Source organism: Harmonia axyridis, chromosome 1, assembly GCF_914767665.1.
Source record: "Harmonia axyridis chromosome 1, icHarAxyr1.1, whole genome shotgun sequence".
Classification (NCBI taxonomy): Eukaryota; Metazoa; Arthropoda; class Insecta; order Coleoptera; family Coccinellidae; genus Harmonia; species Harmonia axyridis.
In genome coordinates this window covers 30,603,413-30,622,877 of record NC_059501.1, presented here as the reverse complement: position 1 = coordinate 30,622,877, position 19,465 = coordinate 30,603,413, and the positions used below count along the sequence as shown (strand labels likewise).

General features: G+C 36.9%; 1 non-coding gene across 1 annotated transcript; it reads left to right on the top strand.

The window, feature by feature from the left end:
- The first annotated feature begins 6,604 nt into the window (after positions 1–6,604).
- On the top strand, positions 6,605–6,677 carry Trnaa-agc. Its single transcript has one exon. It is a non-coding gene; the product is annotated as a tRNA-Ala (tRNA).
- Positions 6,678–19,465: the final 12,788 nt, after the last annotated feature.

Here is a 19,465-nt window from a genome sequence, read left to right as displayed (position 1 = left end):
TTAACAAAAAAAACCATCATTATTTGATGTTTTAGTGTTTTTTTAAATTTCAATTGGCGCCCAACGTGGGGCGCGAATTGATTTGATTTTATCGGTTATTTTAAAAATTTTATGATTTGGGGTGGGTTCTTGTCACACAATATAAATTTCGGGTATTCAAATTTAGAATTATATATTTTTTTAAACAAAACATATCAATAACTCATCTCACGCAACTAATTTCTCACCTAAACTCATCTTATATTATTTATAATTCAAAACGGCATTGAATAACAAGATTAGTAATTAGTTACGTCTTTTGTTAAAAATATAAAATAAAATACTGAATTCGAATACTGAAAATTTATATTGTGTGACTAGAACCCATCCCAAATCTTAAAATTTTCAGAGTTACTGATAAAAATCATATCACAAATTGATGTTTGACTGATACGCAGAAAGCCACGGGGTAGTAATCCCTCTTTGGTTCACGAGGGGTACACATGAGGATTCAGATAGAATCCCTCACTCCAATTAACTGTTTCAGGAAGCACCCGGTATAATCTTTAAGCTCAAAATCAAACCATTTCAACACAGAATGTGACAGAGAAATATTGTCTTCTGTCATTATAAGTTTGGAACACATTATCCCCTACTCTTCTGCTAACAATGAAGGACATAATCGCCGAGTTAATTGGAAGTTCTGCACGTTCGATATACATCGAATTCAAAGTGCTGTTGAACTGGAATATCAAAGATAACACTACATTGATTCTCTGCGAAAATCAACGGTTCATTCGCAACGTCCATTGTATTATATAATTCGTGAACATCGGCATTGCAATGGACGCTAGTCCGCGGTGCCTATCGACCAAACCGAAATTATTTAATTTATATTCACAAACATGATAGAGTTTCTGCGAATTCGACTGCATTTCAAGCGCCGTGAAATCCAGCTGGAAATTCGGCAGAATGGAACATTCGAAACACGCAAATAGAATTTTCCCCGAATGTAAGTATCAAAGTTTTCTGTAATGTTTGATGTCCGTGTTCTGTTTGATGTTGAAAGTGAAATTTATTTTCAAGTTTCATAATTGTGAGAGCGGAACTTCCATTCCGCCGAATTTATGGGGGCATGCCACGAAAGTGTAACCGAACGCACGAAGGTTACCTTTGCTGTCTTTTGAAACGGTTCAAAGACTCATTCTGTATACAGGTCGAGGCCTGATATTTGGCGAGATGAACTTTCTACCATCGCTGTTCCTCTCTGGCGTGATTTTAATTCATGAACTTTCAGGTTCAAGTTCGAAGTATGAGACAAGTTTCTGAATGAATCAACAGGCTCCGTCCTCAGAATGAGGAAACTTCAATTTGTAATGAAATCATGTCATCTTATTTTCAGTTAACCTGCAAATTTTGGAAGTAACTGATAGGTATCAACTAAAGACATTGAAGACTTTGGGCTGAAAAAGACTTCAGAATCGGGAGATACTTGGAAAATAACTTCTACAAAATAAAGTTGAACTGATCCTTTCGACTTTGGGATTTCAGCTCTCAGGAATTTTTAATTATTTTTTGAGCAATTCATTGTCACGGTAATAAGTCGTTCGAGAATATTTTGCCCACCCCTGGAATATTTTTTTTACAGCACTCGATGATCAGTCTTCCATCTTGTTTAGATAGATTATGATGGTAAGAGATGAAGGTTAGAAGGTTAGTTGAAACGATGTTGAATCATTGAAGAGAATTAACTGTAATTCATTAAATCGCCTAGGTGGATTGAGTGAAAGGTTCCCAAGTCAAAATTTGGAAAAAAAACCTGGTATTTCCGGATCGCATTTGCGACGATACTTATCACGTTAGATTCTGGTTTATTTGTCTAACCTATCCGTATATTCTTCCGCCTTTGTAGCGTTTTAGGCTGCGTTATAGATGAATAGATGGGTAGTGAGTATTAGAGTAGAAGTACGAGTCGTGTATTTAAAGTAAGGTCTCCAAGGCTATTGTATCGCCGCAAGTAGCGCTAGATGAAATCCAGCAACACTGTTGTATACGTTAGGCCCCCCTCCACACCTGGTGGAGCTCATTAGGACGCTTAGTCTTGACGTAGCAGCCATTTGCAATGGAAGTGCCGGTTGTTGCTTCCGCCAGGTGCGAGTTACGTTCTGCCATTAAGTTTTTGCACTCAAAAAAACTCCACCTATAGAAATTCATCGTCAATTGGAAGAAGTGTATGGTGAGAAATGTATGGACGTGAAAAACGTTCGAAAATGGTGTAGAGAATTTTCTGCTGGCCGACTAAACGTCCACGACGAGGAGCGCAGCGGGAGGCCGTCACACTCGGACGAAACAGTGCGGAAAGTTGAGGCGCTTGTGCTGAAAGATCACAGGTTGACTCTCAATGAGTTGGCCGAAAAACTCCAAGATATGTGCAGTAGAGCTCTTAAAAAACATCTAGTAGGAATGAAATTTGCGAACGATGAAGAAGTTCATGAAGCGGTCATTTCGTTCTTGCGCGAGGCGGCGGGATCGTGGTTCGAAACAAAAGTTTGTCGTACGAATGAGGAAGCTCATCGAAGTGAATGGCGATTACGTAGAAAATTAGCTTAGATTTCAAGCTTTACAGCAATGTACAAAACTTAGTAAATAAATGTTATTTAATGTGAAAAAAATTAATGGAGACCTTACTTTAAATACACGCCTCGTATCTTGAGAGTGATCGAGTCTAGGAATTGAATTTGTAGTAATTCAGGATCTCCGAGGTGCTTCAGAATTTATTTCATACAAAGGAAGATAAAGAGATCAATAGTTGAGTTAGTTAACGAAATCTGTGTGTATTTGGAGTTATCTGAGTTATTTGGAAATTGAACATTGTCATCTTTTAATAACATAGGTATCCCACTTTTCACAGAAGTCGCCACAGTAAAGAACTATAATATTTCCCTTCAACATTTATTGTTATTTTGATCGTTTAATGGCACTTTTTGCTGGCTAATCAGTTAATTATAGTTTCAGAGAGAAAGTTTTTGAGTGATTTTGATTCACCCTTGTATCCCCTACTTCTCTACCCATGTGGTACTTCAGGTTTCGGTTCACCCAGCCCACCTCCTGAAATAGTCGCTGTTCTTAAAACATAATCAGTGGCGCCCCATAACATCTCTCCCAAGCTAGCTAGCGGCCTCTGAGGTTTCGGTCGATAAGGAAGGTGATATCGTATTAAGAATTGAATAACTATTAAATACTCTCACGATTTTCAGAATTTCATGTGTATACAGAATTTCTAGAAGGGCACTTGGCGGTGTATACATATACAAATAATATATTCAACTCATTATGTCCAAACATTAAAATTCCTCATTAAGTTCATGCAGTTATGACATCTTTTATGATATGAATCATTCGTAAAGAATATTATTTATGATATCTTCACAAGGTAGACAATTGGCTACAATATACTTATTATATGTCTTCAACGATAAATTTTTCATTCAGATCCATTGAGTGTTCTAGAGAGAGTTCTAGATTTGCTCTTCTCGAGAAAACTTGAATATCTTGCGTTAATGTTGGTGATTCTTTGAATAAACCTCCTTTGCTACTTCCATGAGTATGTGTCTTATTTTCATGCTGCATGACAGATGAAACTGGAACCTTGAAAAACCAAATCACGGTATGTGAGACCTGAGACTACCCTGAAGTAAGCAGTCTTCAGCTCATTCTGTTCGAGAGTTTCATGTTCACGGTGGCCGTCATCTAGTGGGTGAAACGATAGGATCTGGAATAAGCTCAAAAAGGGCAATGAGCCTTCAAGATTATTAGCTGTTTATCATGATTTTCTTTTTCCGATTCATTATGTACGAACATATTATCTGGATGTTCATGAAGGGAAATCAATAAGGTGCCTTAAGATCTAATCAGAAATTCTCTTATGTTTGTGATTTGTAACCACTGAAACTTTTGCAATTTATTCAAATAACTCAACTATCAAAATTTCCATTAGTTTTTACGAAACTTCACAAATTGAAATATCCAATTTGATTATTGAGCAAACTTCTGAAAGAAGTAAAAAACCAATCTCAGCACGTAATTTGAAGCTCATTCAATTCAGCCTGAAGGTAATGATAAATTGCTCGTGGTTGGTTTTATAATTACGAGGAGTTAGCATGATAAATGGGGCGCACATAGGTACAAAGTACATACTTCATAGACTTCGGTTTCAGGTTATTTAACGATATTTTGTAGTTGGAAAATCGGATGATAAACATGTAACTTTGCGCTCCTATGTTTATGATTTATTTACAATCCCAGGGGGGACGTTTATAATTGAAATTTATCTGGAACTTCCCTGAACCCTGGTTTGCGTCTTTGAGCTCTGGGGTAATCCGATGATAGCATGTGATCAGCCAGGCCTTCGAAACGAGGAGTTCGGCACAAGTTTGAAGACTTAATTGATTTTCCGACGATAGTCTGACCTGTTCGGAAACTGTCATGAACACAACCTATCTTTAGGTATCAAAAAAGCTGAGGTAAGCAGGTGAAGTCATCAGGGCTTCAGAGTACTGGTTCGTTAATTCATCAATTGCACCCTTTGTGACCACAGAACTGTAAATAGGTTTATAGTAGTCTCCAAGCTCAATGCAAGACTGTATGTATCAAATAATGTTAACCAATATTTGGATGAGATGAGGTTGATATTCAAAGTTCAAAATGGTCTGCATGTAGCCCGGATCTGAATCTGATTGAACATCTCTGGGATGAAATTCAGAGAAAAATTCGTCGTTGTCCTATACTACCAGAAACAGTTGACTAGCTGCGTTTTGCGTTTTGACGCAATTCCTACAAATTACATTATTCTTCGTATGAATTCGATATTCGATTGCGTGCAGTTTTATTTCCGCTAGAGGTGGGCATACGAAATATTGAAGAATGACAGTTATGTTATTTTTTGTTTCAAATTTCTCGAATATAGAAATGTTAGGTACCAATTACATTTGTAGGATTTCACATATGCCTACTTATGCGTTTCGTCCCTGGCACACACACCGGACTCATCAGTGTGACTTTGGTATATTTGTGTGTGCCGTGTCACAGACGCTTGGGGAATTTATTATTATCGGGAGCCGCCGGTACCCGAACCCGGCACCTTGTCGCATCTCGGTGAGTGAGTCTACACTCTTAACCTCTAGGCCACCGAGTGCTATGTTTATTGTTGCTATGTGGAGCTATAAGAGAAGCCGCCACATGACTCCCTCCCCAGTGACGGAGGAACGAAACCTATGCGTGTTACGAGGTCATCGGTGCAGCCGGGTGATTGCCGCCTAATCAGAGCTGCACCTTGCGGCATCGTGTGGACGGTGAATGCCGCCTATTCAGGTCCGCTATACCGCGGCAGACCAAGGAGCACGTATTGCACGTCATGGGAATGGACGTCTAGAGTTTCGTTGGAAATTGCAGATATATGGGAGCTACGCATCAACCTTCTGCTTTCCAGGACACATCGTTAAGACGGCCATTCCCATCACGTCGGGCTTGCATGTTGTGACGACGGAAACACGAGGCTCGGCGTGCCATCGGCTCTAGTGTCCGATGGACACCCCAGTAGCCGTAACGTTGAGCGGAGCAGTGAGTCGCCTCTGCGCTCCAACGCCGCAGTTTTCCGCCATCACGTCGAGGTCACCAATGTAGGATTTCACATATGCCTACTTATGCGTTTCGTCCCTGGCACACACACCGGATTCATCAGTGTGACTTTGGTATATTTGTGTGTGCCGTGTCACAGACGCTTGGGGAATTTATTATTATCGGGAGCCGCCGGTACCCGAACCCGGCACCTTGTCGCATCTCGGTGAGTGAGTCTACACTCTTAACCTCTAGGCCACAGAGTGCTATGTTCATTGTTGCTATGTGGAGCTTTAAGAGAAGCCGCCACACATTTTTGCCCTGAAACAAGGCTTTTATTTGAATACGTGTATCTTCAAAAGGAATCAAGATGTCAAGGTGAAGTATAATCTGAAAGATGGCGAGAAAGATAGTTTTTGCAATGAACAGAGCGTAAACTACGAATTTACCGATCAGAAATACAAAATTTTTTTCACCCTTTATAAATAAGCTATTAACATTTTTGGAAAACTTTCCGTTTCATTACCAAAGAATTTAACTTATTTTTGGTGTTGAAACAATTGAAATCGATGAAAAATTAAAAAAGTTCTTGGTCAACGACAATTTTAGGTGGCCGAGTTTTCTTGCCGGTGGGCGGTGAGTGTACCTTGTCCTTATTGGTTTTTTCTTTTAGTGGAGTAACTTTTCTCATATAAGACTATTTCCGACTCAAAATTCTATAATAACAGACATTTTTCCGAAATGATAGAGCAATATGTTCGGTAGAAAAATCGTCAGGAAAAGAACGCTCAAATTTTAGAGCTAGCGTTAATTCAGAGCATACTCCTTCATAAAATTATCATTTTACTTCTAATAATATCTAACCCACCGAATATTCACCTGAATAAAATATAAGAATATGCAAGAAGTGAAATATTTGGAGGAATCATCGTTATCTAAGTCAAAGTGAAAAAATATTGAGACACGCATGCATGAACGAGTACAATTCTTGGCCCAAAGTTTATCAACAGGGGGCGTAGCTCAGATGGTAGAGCGCTCGCTTAGCATGCGAGAGGTACCGGGATCGATGCCCGGCGCCTCCATTCAATTTTTTTCGTACTCTATTTCATTTACATGTGAAAAATTTTCCAGCGATTATTTCCCTCGTTTAAATTTACATCAATTACGAACTCTCAATTTTAAATTACAAATAGTTTCTAGATGACTATTTCCCTCGTCGTAATTTGCACCAATCAGAAACGCGCAATTTTGAATTACAAATGGTTTCTAGGTGGAAAAACTGTTTGGCAGGACCTGTCAGCAGTTTATTCGCGTTTACCCGCGGCAAAACTTGACAGTTGTTGTCACCAAAAATTACAATACCTTTGAAAACAAACGTAATTATAATCTCCAAGGACACCAGAAAACGACGCTCAACAATTTTTTCTGATTTTATTGTCAAGTGCTAGTTAGTCAGCTTATATCGTGAAAATGAGTCGCTTTGGAAGCGATTCTTTGTCTAATATTGATCTGGCGATTGAGAAAAGTATACCGTATAATACCTTCAGAACTCATATTTCAATATGGAAACAGTTCATGACATTCTGCAAAGCAAAGAACTATGAGCTTATGGAAAACACAACTTTAGAACAACTAAACCTAATTCTAAAAGATTGGGCGTGGAATATGAAGAAGGAAAACTGTGAAAATTACAAAGAACTAGTTGTGAAGACAATACATAGGTAATGCATGCAGAATAATCTGTTACTCAGGAAATAGTCTTGTCAAATACCATTCGGGCATCTAATTTTTCCTGTGAAAAAAATCGAAAAAACACATTGCAAAGTAATATTTTTTGACAAAAAGCATTCGTGCAGGTGCAAAAATCCTCGTCTTCGACTCGGATTTTTGTTGCTACCAGCACTCATGCTTCTTGTCAAAATATTACTTAGCAACGTGTTTTTTCGATTCTTTTCGGAAAAATTAGATGCCCTTATGATATTACTTATGAAAAAACTATATGACAGCACCTGTCAGCAGCTTTTTCGAGTTTACCCGCGGTAGAACTTGACAGCTGTTGTCACCAAAAGTTACAATACCTTTGATAACAAGTTTGTATGGTCTCATGAAATGGAATTATTAAATACCATTGGGGCATTTAAGTTTTCCTATGAAAAAATTTAAAATAAAACACTGCAAAGTTATATTTTTCCAACATAAAGCACTCGTGCAGGTGTTAAAATCCTCTCCAACTCTGATCCTTGAGGCCACCAGCATTCAAGCTTCTGGTTAAAATATTATTTGGAAACGTTTCGATTTTTTTCGGAAAAATTAGATGCCTTCATGATATTACTTACGAATATACTTAGAGTCATTCAACTCGTCATGTTTCAAACGGAAGAAAGTGCACTTTGGTTTGGACAATATAGAAGTGGTCCTGAGTATTTTTCGACAATAAACTCGCCAAATGTGAGAAAGCTTAACATAATTTATGTTCGCATATATTGGTAACTATAGTTTGCACTAAATTAAATAAAATAAATGATGTTGATTTTTATTTATTATGCATTGATCGGGTTGCTTCCTCCTTTATTCATAGAAATGAGAAAGAGGATTTTTCTGTATTTATGATGGTCTGAATGTTTGAATGTTATATAGAAGAACACATTAATTTGGTCAAGTGCTTCAAATGTTATAAAAGATTGTATAAGCTCTAAAACTTAAGCCTCTTAGAATTTTTTCAATCATAGACATTCAAATGTATTATTTTATTTTCGGCGAAGATAAAATGAACGTAGCTATAACTCCAAAATTATTGCATTTATGTATGTAATGGGGAATATTACATGAAAAATATTCCATATTTCTAAATGAAAAAAAAAACTGGGTGATCTATCCGAAATATTCAGTTTTATTTTTCTGGAAAAAGGAAGAATATGATAACAATGTAAATAATATCACAAGATTCTAACACACCAAAATATATTAAAATCGTATGATGTGTTTCCGAGATAAATGAATAGTTCTTAAAACCCACTCTGTACAGGGTGGGCAAATTTCGATGTTTTAGCACTACAACTTTTGAACCAGAGGAGATAGACAAAATCTGATAGCCACTTCTCGGTCTCTTTTTCTGAGAAACTAACAAGGGTCGTATTCATTTTTGGCCACTTTCTTTTGTTTTCGAGTTGTAAGCGAAAATTGGAAAAATGGCGATATCGAAATACATCTATATCTCCGCTAATACTGATGATAGAGCTCTGAAATTAAAACATTATAAAGGCACTTTTTCACGTGGAATCCAGTGGCATGCTCGTCTTTTCAAAAGGGTTCTTAATTACGAAGCTATGACCCAAAGTTATGTTTTTTCAAAAGGGAACACTAGATTTCTGAGCTATTTTTTGAAAGCTTAATTTTTCCTGATTTCAAAAATATAGAACATCATATGGTTCGTATCAATATAAATAATAGAAAGTGGTCAAAAACCTTTTTTTACCTAAGATTCTCATTATTTCTATGGTTTCAACTGTTGACGAGCACAGAAAAATTGAGCTTCCTATAACAAGAGAAGTGTCCTTCCGTTAATCTGATTTTTTCTATGGTTTTCACTAATTCCCTTCGTAATTAAATTGTTCAATCATATATGCATTGTTTCATGTGCTATTTGAAATGGATTGGTATAGTATATCCAGAGTCACTTGGAGGAAGATGAATATTTCAATTATACAAGGTTTGTCCAAGTTTCCAGAAATTCCTTTGGGCTCAGTGAATTTATTGCCTAACAATACTTTTAGATAAACCCCGGTATTTTGCAGATCGCGGTATCCGCTTCAAAGGGACATCTATGGCCAAGAGTTTTTATGGCATAGTTCAAGTGACTTTGAATAAACTATACTTGTGCGTATTCATTCTGGAGACCTATGAAAATAATCTGATGCATCCATCTCATTACAGCTCTTTCGATTGAAACAATCGATCCTGTGAATCTTTTCGTTATTTCCGAATCTATTTTTAGATATAAAATTTATAAAATATACCTAGATTCGAATTTTGTATAAATTAGTAAAAAGCATAGAAATAATCAGATTGATGGAAGGACACTACTCTTGTTATAGGAAGCTCAATTTTTTTGTGCTCGTCAACAGTTGAAACCATAGAAACAATGAGAATCTTAGGTAAAAAAAGGTTTTTGACCATTTTCTATTATTTATATTGATACGAACCATATGATGTCATATATTTTTGAAATCAGGAAAAATTAAGCTTTCAAAAAATAGCACAGAAATCTAGTGTTCCCATTTGAAAAGACATAACTTCGGGTCATAGCTTCGCAATTAAAAACCCTTTTGAAAAGACGAGCACGCCACTGGATTCCACGTAAAAAAGTGCCTGTATAAGGTTTTAATTTCAGAGCTCTATCATAAGTATTAGATATAGATGTTTTTCGATATCGCCATTTTTACAATTTTCGCTTATAACTCGAAAACAAAAGAAGGTGGCCAAAAATGAATACTACCCTTGTAAGTTTCTCAAAAAAAGAGACCGAGAAGTGGGTATCAGATTTTGTCTATCCCCTCTGGTTTAAAAGTTGTAGTGCTAAAACATCGAAATTTGCCCACCTGTACATTCATCTTGAGATACATTTTCGGAATAAAAAAATAGAAACAATCGAAAACACTGCTTCAATTGAGGAAAAATGTTCTGTATTGAATGAGCCTCCTTTTGGTACAAGTGAAACTCATCGTTGGAGAAATCATTGCGATTTAATCCGTCGTCATTTCATCTTCTTGTTAGGGTATTCAGATTTCATTGTTTTGTGCCTTCGCCAAAGAATTTTGTAGTTCCATTCGAAACGAGCTCGGACCACTCCGATACCGACCTCGGTAATTATTATGGCGCTACAATAGAGAGACCAATTAGAAACGGACATTTGTTATAGATTCCCGAAATAATCGCTTTATCTCCACTGCCGCGCTAATTATTTCGGCCCCTTCAATGAGACAATAATATCTGAGCTCAAAAGATACAATTCTCGGCCCACATTGTTCAATTGCGCCGGATTACTTCAATAAATAAGCGACCGAGTTTCTGAATTCGCTCTTTGACGAATCAAATAATTCACGGAACTCTTTGGTTACTGCGAATTTCCAAGAGGAATAATACATATTCCTGAAAAGTTGATAGAATGTTCCAACAATGGAAAAGCCCCTTTAGCATAACCGACTGATTTGATGAGTTTAAGCAAAAAAAAAACACTTTGAATCTGAAATAAATGTGTAAGTCAGACTCTTTAAAGTAGCATAGTCTTCCATTGATATTTAAGTGCACAAAAAAGTATATGTTGGCAACCATTTGTAGGCAGAATAAAAAATCATAAAATAAAGTTGTGCTTCACACGAATATAAATTGTCGTTAAATGTTTTAGGATTGAAGATTGTCGATTTTTAACAATTGTAATTGATGAATCGTGTTCTGAATCTAGGATGATCAATATGCCTCAGCCAATGATTTTAGCTCCACATTTCAGAAAAATATTAATTTTTCAAGATAATATTTATTTAACTCACTTTGCACAGTTGTGTCTATACGCCATTCTATTACAGAAAAAATGATGTCTGAATGATGACGTCCTTCTTTTCTGGAAACTTCACCACAGTTTCAGTGTCTCGTCAGTGGTCAATGTCATTCCTGACGTTTCGTTGTGTTGTAACGAAGTCTGATTATTCCCACAGGAATGATCAGGCTCCGTCTAAAGAATATTTTTATTGTTTTCCGTTCAAATTAATCATTCTGATATATTCCGTAAATATTGGAAATAATTTATTAATTGTTCACCGCGATAATGAAAAAGTCCATGCTTCATGTTTTTCAACCGACCAGGGCCTCGAATAATCCGAGTGAAATAATATAAGAAATTATTTATTTCGGCGTTTTTACCGCTGATATATTTTTTTCCATATGTTAGATTACGTTCCGCCAAGAGAATTTTCTCGAAAAACGAGGTTTTTGTCGACATGAAGAGTCACGTGGGCTAAATTCTTTCACCGTCCCGCACCGAAGTTATAAAAGGGTGTAACCGACCCAAAATCGGTAATTGATGTTCAGGCTTTCAGATAGTTGAGTAGTAGTTTTCAGTAGTTTAGATAGTAGAGATTTTCAGATTCAGTAGTATAGTGAAGTTAGTTAGTTATTCAGATAGATTTAGGTAGTAGATAGTTCAGTAGATAGATATAGTTAGATTTAGAGGTTTAGGTAGTAGTTTAGTTTTAGAAAAGACATTTTGGTTAAGTGGTTACCAGGTGACCGGAAAATAGTAAAATTGGTAATTGAACACCAATAATTACAAATCCGTTTCTGAGGTCGAAAATCGCCATTTTCATCAGTAAACTTACTTGTTAGTCTTTTTCTGGGGAGTTTGCTAATTTTTACTTGTGACTTTCTTACGAGTGAATATTCAAGGGTTTCATTTGATAGAGACAACGAGAGGGTGGTGTACCGGTGGAGTTTTTCAACGCGCTAGGATTAGTTTTCATTCCTTCCCGACTCTACAAAATCCACGATTCTCAATCTCCAAATATCATAATTTCCCGGCTCCCGGATCCGACTAACTTGTTCAACGGTTCTGACTGACATTAAATTGGTGAGGTAAGGACACAGTAGTTGTAGACAGTACAAATCATCTCAGTAACCGAATTGAAGTATACAGATTGATATAGTTTATGCTTTTTCTGATTTCCCGTTTTTACTGAGATTGTCTGTATTGTATAATTGAATCAATAAACCTATTAATTTTGTTGCGTTGTTTGTTACTTGGTCACCGCTACCATCCTAGGTGACACCGAATCCTGTCTTCACTAAGCTGCCCTGGTAAGGTTTGTCAATTTCTCCCTAAAATTGGCTGGCGCTCGAGATACTACTGCAAAGTGCTGAAGGGCAATTGGCAGAGGCGCCAGTGACGCAAAAAGGGCGTTACAGTGTAGTGACTATCTTTGGTCGAGAGGGGGCGTTATGGTTGTCACGCCACACTCTAGTTTGGCCTATTTATAGGGGTTGCCGCGTTGCAACAGAGTCACCTCTCCTGGGGGAGAGGGCGCACCTTCACAAACTTGTCTCGAAAACGTCTCGCCAAAGTGGTTTAGCCTCACGTAAGGCTGAAAGCTGCAACGTTGGAGCGCTGCGGCGACTCCTGCCCGCTCAAACTCACAGCTTCTGGCGTGTTCATCGGTCACAAGCGCCGATGGCACGCTGATTCATGTATTTTCATCTTCAAAACTCGCTTGTGCTCTCGCCCCCCTAAGTACACCTATCCACCTCCTCTTCTGGTAGGTCATCGGTGCTGGTAGAGGAGTGACTCTGTCTGCTCTAGAGGTGGCGTTATGGGTGTCGCGCCACACTACTTTTGCCACGGCGGATTTATAGGGATCACCGCGTTGCAGCAGAGTCACCTCTCCACGATGGTGGGAGAATGTGTCTTTGGCAGAGATCGCTGGATTGCCTAACTGAAGAGTCCACCAGCGATTCCAGGAAGAAACACGCATAATCCTGAGAAAGAGGGTTCACCTACACGAACTCGTCTTGTAAACGTCTCGGCAAAGTTTCTTTCAAGTCATCATTATGTTGCTCGTGGTTCGCGGTTCCAAATTGTATAAACACTCACTGCTCTACCGACCAGTGTTCTGTTTTGAGTGAAAACCCAAATGGCATTTCTTTGGGAGGCAATTCAACGTTCCCAACACCATGCCAACATTTCTGAGTACCGTCCCATCCAAAATATAAATGTTTCTCATGTTCTCCTCGTAGCTGTATAATGGTTGTTACAAATAAATGTATGAACAGATTTTCTCTTACGAGTCTGCGTAAAGTAGAACTTCAACACATGTAATGCACAAAGTAGTACATGTAAAGATTATGCAATAAAATGTTCCACTTTAAATAGCCCTCTATCTGGGCAGTGACTTTTGAAGCTGTCATCTTTGACATTTGACAAGTAAAAACTGCTCCATTACTAAAATTATTATTACTCATTAGCAATAGAGTCCGGCTTGGTGAGGTCTGCTTGCAAATTTCCCTGAAGACCGTGTAATTCTCGTCTCATGGTGAGGAAGGGACAGTCCATTAGAATGTGCTTGACAGTGAGCGGCAGGTTGCAGTGTTCACACAAAGGTGGGTTGGACGAAGTCATGATGTAACTGTGAGTATATTTGGTGTGTCCAATTCTGAGTCTTCTCATTATGACAGTGGTCCGACTGTCTGTTATTATGAACTTGAGGGGCTTAACACTTGGACGGATATCGTGTAGCTTGGAGGTATTGCGGTCCCATTCCTGCTGCCATTTCTCTTCAATTTTGGACTTTAGAAGTAATTGAAGGCCTTTTTGTGAGATGATGTTTCGGTGAGGAGGTTCTTGGATGCATCCTTTGCGGCTTCATCAGCGAATTCATTACCTGGTATCCCTACATGTGATGGTATCCATAATATTGTTAGGCGGTGGTGAGTACAAATTAGTTGCTAATAGCAATCCTGGATACTTTGGACAATGGAATGGTGTGTATATCGGTCCTTGATGAGTTCCGCAGAGGAAGCTGAGTCGGTGCATATGGCAACATTGAGTTGATTGATGAATTACTCTGTACATACTTTTTTCCAAAATCAAAATGAAAAATCTCTTATCGGAAAACGCTATACCTTGTCCTCACAGCGAACGGAAAAGTAAAACTACCCAATAACCTCTTTGAGAAGTCAAATTTCCTCAAGCCAAAGGAGCAACAACTGCATTACTGCATTAAATCTACCTTCATCGCATGATTCGTTCGATGTCGCGGAGCGAATAACACGTCCGATATTGAGCTCCCGTTGAAAACGCATATAAATTGAATCAAGAGTGAGAAATTGCAATTTTAGTGAACCAAAGTACTGTGCACCTATACGAAATGGCTCCAAACAAGTCAGCTGACATGAAAAATATCGTGAAGGAGGCATTGAAGGAATTACTTTGTGACGATGAATTCCTTAACAAACTTTTATCAAAGATGGAAAATAAGATAACTCAGTTAGAAGAAGAAGCAGCAAAAAATGCGGATAAAATGAAACAGCTGGAAGGTCGAATCGAGAGCATGCAACAAGCAGCGAAAATAAACAATATCTGTGTTTACAATTTAAAGGAGGAAACGAATGAAAATTTGTCGGGAAAGATTCTTGATTTATTGAATTGTAAAATGAAAACACAAATCACTAGAGACGACGTGGTGCGATGTTACCGAATTGGTGAGTCTGGTCAAAAACCGCGACCAGTGATAATTAAATTCGATAAGTTTCAAAACAAACTGAATGTACTTAAAAACACATCGAAATTGAAAGGAACTAAGATTGGCATTACGGAAGATCTAAGTAAACACAGATTAAATTTATACAGAGAAGCAACTAAAAAATATGATAGAAAACAAATGTTTACACGCTTTGGCAACATTTTCATCAGATTAGATGAAAATACAATTAAGAGAATTTCTTCTAGCGAGGATATTTGATCACTCTAACCACGTATTTTAATATTACAAATTTTGATGCAGCACAGGGGAGCTAAATGGTTTACATGAATACAGTTGATTTTTGGTGATATTCTACGGGGCATTTGTTATTTCTAAATTTTTTCTTCGAATTATGGTGGAGTTGGACTATATGGAGATGGTGGATGAGCTTGCAGAGCTTGATGCTAAAATCGTAGAGGATCCTGTGGAGGTAGGCGCTATCTTTACTGGGAAAAATAAACTTAACATTCTACATATGAACATTCGTAGTCTTCAGAAAAACTTCGATGAACTTGTTATCTATTTAAATATGATAAACTTAAATAATATAGATGTTATGATTTTTTCGGAGACTTTCATTTTGGAAAATGTGAATAACTTTCAACTGCAGGGCTTTAAAATTTTATATAATGAATCTCTATTAAACAAAAACGATGGTCTAGTGATTTATCTCAGAGAAAATTTTACTGTGAAACATTCATTATTTCAACTAAATGAAACCAATATTTTACGATGTGAAATTGAACTAGATGACAATACTTCTTTTGGTATAACCGCATGTTATAGATCACCATCCGGCAAGTTGGATACATTCTTAGGCGAACTGGAAGACTTACTTTCTGAGATTAAACCTACTGGAGTGGATATATTTGTTGGAGATGTGAATATAAATCTGTTAGATATAAACGATAAACAAGTGAACAAATACTTGAATATAATGTCACAAAACGCTTATTTCTCGTGTATCAATAAACCAACGAGGGAAACAGAACTGTCTGCTACCCTCATAGATCATCTATTTATTAAAGTTAAGGATTTTCACGAACAAAATAATACAATTACACCGTTTGTTCTACACTCGGCACTAACGGATCATTATACTATAGGGTTATCCATTCAAAAAGAAAAAAATTTAAAACATGATAACGATAATTTCAGACAGAGACTTGACTTAAATCAACTCAAAAAGATTCTCAGCAAGGAGGACTGGTCGGGGGTCTATCAGAGTGAGTGTGTTGGACGGGCTTATGGGTTTTTTATTGAAAGGTTGAAGAGTTACATATTGCAATCGACTCAAACAATTAGGCTGAATAATAAAAATAGAAAGAGAAAATTGTGGATTACGGAGGGCATTATGGCATCTATAAAGAAGAGGGATCAACTTAAGAAATCACTAAACGTAAATTATTCTGTCGAATTACTAAATGAATATAAACATTTTCGAAATAACCTCAATAAGATAATTAAGTTGGCCAAAAACAATTATCTTAGGAATAAAATCGTCGAATCAAAAAACAACTACAAAAAGATATGGGAGACAATAAATGAAACGACCAGAACACGAAAACGAAACAAGCAGCAAATTAAAAAAATTATACATAATAATGAAGTAATACATGATGAACAAAAAATGACTAATACTTTCAATGAGTTCTTCATTAGTATCGGTTCCGATCTCCAAAACAATATTGTACAACATAACAATCAGAGACACACGGCATATATAAATCCGCACTCTATTTTTTTACGTCCGGTTAACGAAAATGAGCTGGTTCAACATATAAACACTCTTAAAGATAATTCAAGCCCGGGTGATGACGGAATAAGAGCCGAGGTTATCAAAAATATTCATATATATATATTAAAACCTTTAGAGTACATGATAAATCTTTGTTTAATAACATCTAAAATACCTCAGGAATGGAAGACTTCTATTGTGACACCTATCTTTAAGGATGGGGACCCAACACTACTCACGAACTATCGGCCAATTTCAATAATAAACAACTTCAATAAAATATTCGAAAAATGTCTTAAAGATAGAATCGTAGAATATTTGGAAAAAGATAATCATTTTTATGAAAACCAATTCGGATTCAGAAAGAATAGAAGCACTGAGGATGCAGTATTTACCTTAATAAGAAACATCAATGAGAATTTACAGAGAAAACAAAAAAGTCTAGCAATATTTCTTGATTTAAAGAAGGCATTTGACACCGTTCCTCATAACATTCTTCTCGATAGATTGGAGAGGATGGGAATTAGAGATGGACCATTGGAATTAATAAGAGACTACCTAACTAACAGAACACAAAAAACTAAAATAAATAACTCCTTCAGTACACATAAGACGATTACGACAGGTATACCCCAGGGCACTGTTCTCGGCCCTATTCTTTTTTTGATCTACATCAACAATATTGGAAGCTTAATAAGGAATTGTAAAGTTATATCCTATGCGGATGATACGGTATTATTGTTTGATGGAAGGTCTTGGGAGGAAGTATACGGAAGAGCTGAAGTCGGAATCGGTATCATGCAAGAATGGCTGAGTGGAAGTCTTCTGAGTCTTAATATATCGAAATCCTACTTTATGACTTTCTCTGCGACATCCTCAGATCAACCGGATATTTTTGAAATTTGTATTCATGAAGAAAACTGCACCAAACCAGATTGTTGTTGTTCAACTTTCATAAAAAAATGTGCAATGATAAAATATCTTGGCGTGATAATAGATCAAAACTTGAAATGGAATTGTCACACTGCTTATTTATGTACTAGGATGAGGAAAGTTTTCTATAAGTTATATCAGTTAAGAGACGTTTTAAACAAGAGATTGATCATAATTGTGTATAAATCGCTGATAGAATCAATATTGAAATATTGTATAACTATGTGGGGAAGTGCTTATGACAATGCTTTATACAACTTACAAGTCTGCCAAAATTCAGCTTTAAAGATCATATTCAGGAAACCACGCATGTTCCCAACAATAGAATTATATTCCGGTAGTGGTTTGTTCAACCTGAGGAACTTATATGTGAATTCTAGTCTCTCGTACTTTCTGAAAATAATGCAGCTATTTCCTGTCATATCACATGGACATTCAACAAGATCGAACCTCAATGAAAACTTACAATTGCCTTTGTTTCACTCTAACGTTTGCCAGCGGTTTCTGACTTTTTTGATTCCGAAAATATTTAACATTTTGCCATTAAATATAAGAAGATTAATCCATCGCCAACGAAGATTTAAAACCGAAGTTAAAAATTTTATTGCAGAAAATCCACAATACTTTGCCCAGTTATTTACATGATGTTGCGCATCTTACATTTTACAAAAAAAAAAAACAACAAAAAAAAATGCCTCTCTATTGGTCCACTCTGTCACTATAAAATAGTTTGTATTAGAAGTAATAGTTATTTTGTTGGGTTGAAAAGAGTAGCACACAAGTTGTTATGCAACTTAGGCGAAATTTTCTACCCTTGATACATGCTCAATTTGATGTACATTAAGTAGGTTTGTTATAATTAAGTTATGCATACACTGTATGAATCTATTGTACTAACTTGTCGATGAATAAATTTGAATTTGAATTTGAAATTTGAATTCATCAAGCCGTATAAACAATTGCCAACCATTTTTTTCAATTGTCTCAAGTTTCATCAACCCATCCCCATAACTTGTGATTGTTCTTACAAATGCATGATAATTGAAATATAATTCCTCATCAGTAGATCTACCGAAGCAAAACTGTCTGCAAATTGCAGAAAGCCATTTTTGTTGTTGCATTTCGATGAAATTCATACTCTTAACTGCATTGGAATCGTCTTAATTTTCAAGAACAAAAATGTTGCTATCAGTTTATCCTTTCTGGTGAAACTTCATTAGTTAAAACCAATTATATTACAATAAACTGTCCTTATACTTGAATGAACTTTTTTTTTGTGAAAGATTAACACGATTCAAGCTCATCCTCTCCTTATGAAACTGTCGGATCCGGATGAATTTTCGCAGATCGAAGGACCAGTCTCATTTCCGTTGATTACGGTGCCACCGATTCTGCAAAAAGTAGGAGGCACGACCCAGATAAGCCCAAACTGAGCAAGGGATTCCGAATTTATTCCTGTCGCATTTATTTTATCCTATCTCCACTTTTCACTCCTTTTGGCCATAAAGAATCGAGCTGTGAATGAACCCAACTTGAAATTAATTCAGTGCTCCTCATTCGAATGCTCCTCGAGTGTCTGAGTGATATTTGAAGGCTTGCCGTCGTTCGTTCTTATCAATTGGGATGTCAGGGGGAGATGGAAAGACGTTTGAAATGCAGTTTTCTTCGAAGGAATTAAGGGAAAAATAACTTATCGAGTATGAAGAAATCCCATTGTATTCAGCTTGATTCCCTGTTGAGTTTGACATTAGTTGCCTCTCTCTTATGCAGAATTCTCTAGGGTAACCTGCCATCAAATTTTGGCGATGTGTTTTTTAATGATATGTGGCGTTTAATTAGCAGGGCTATCCGCAAGGCTCCGTTTTGGGGCTATCACTCTTTTCAGTTTATATCAACGCAAGGAGAGGTATACTGA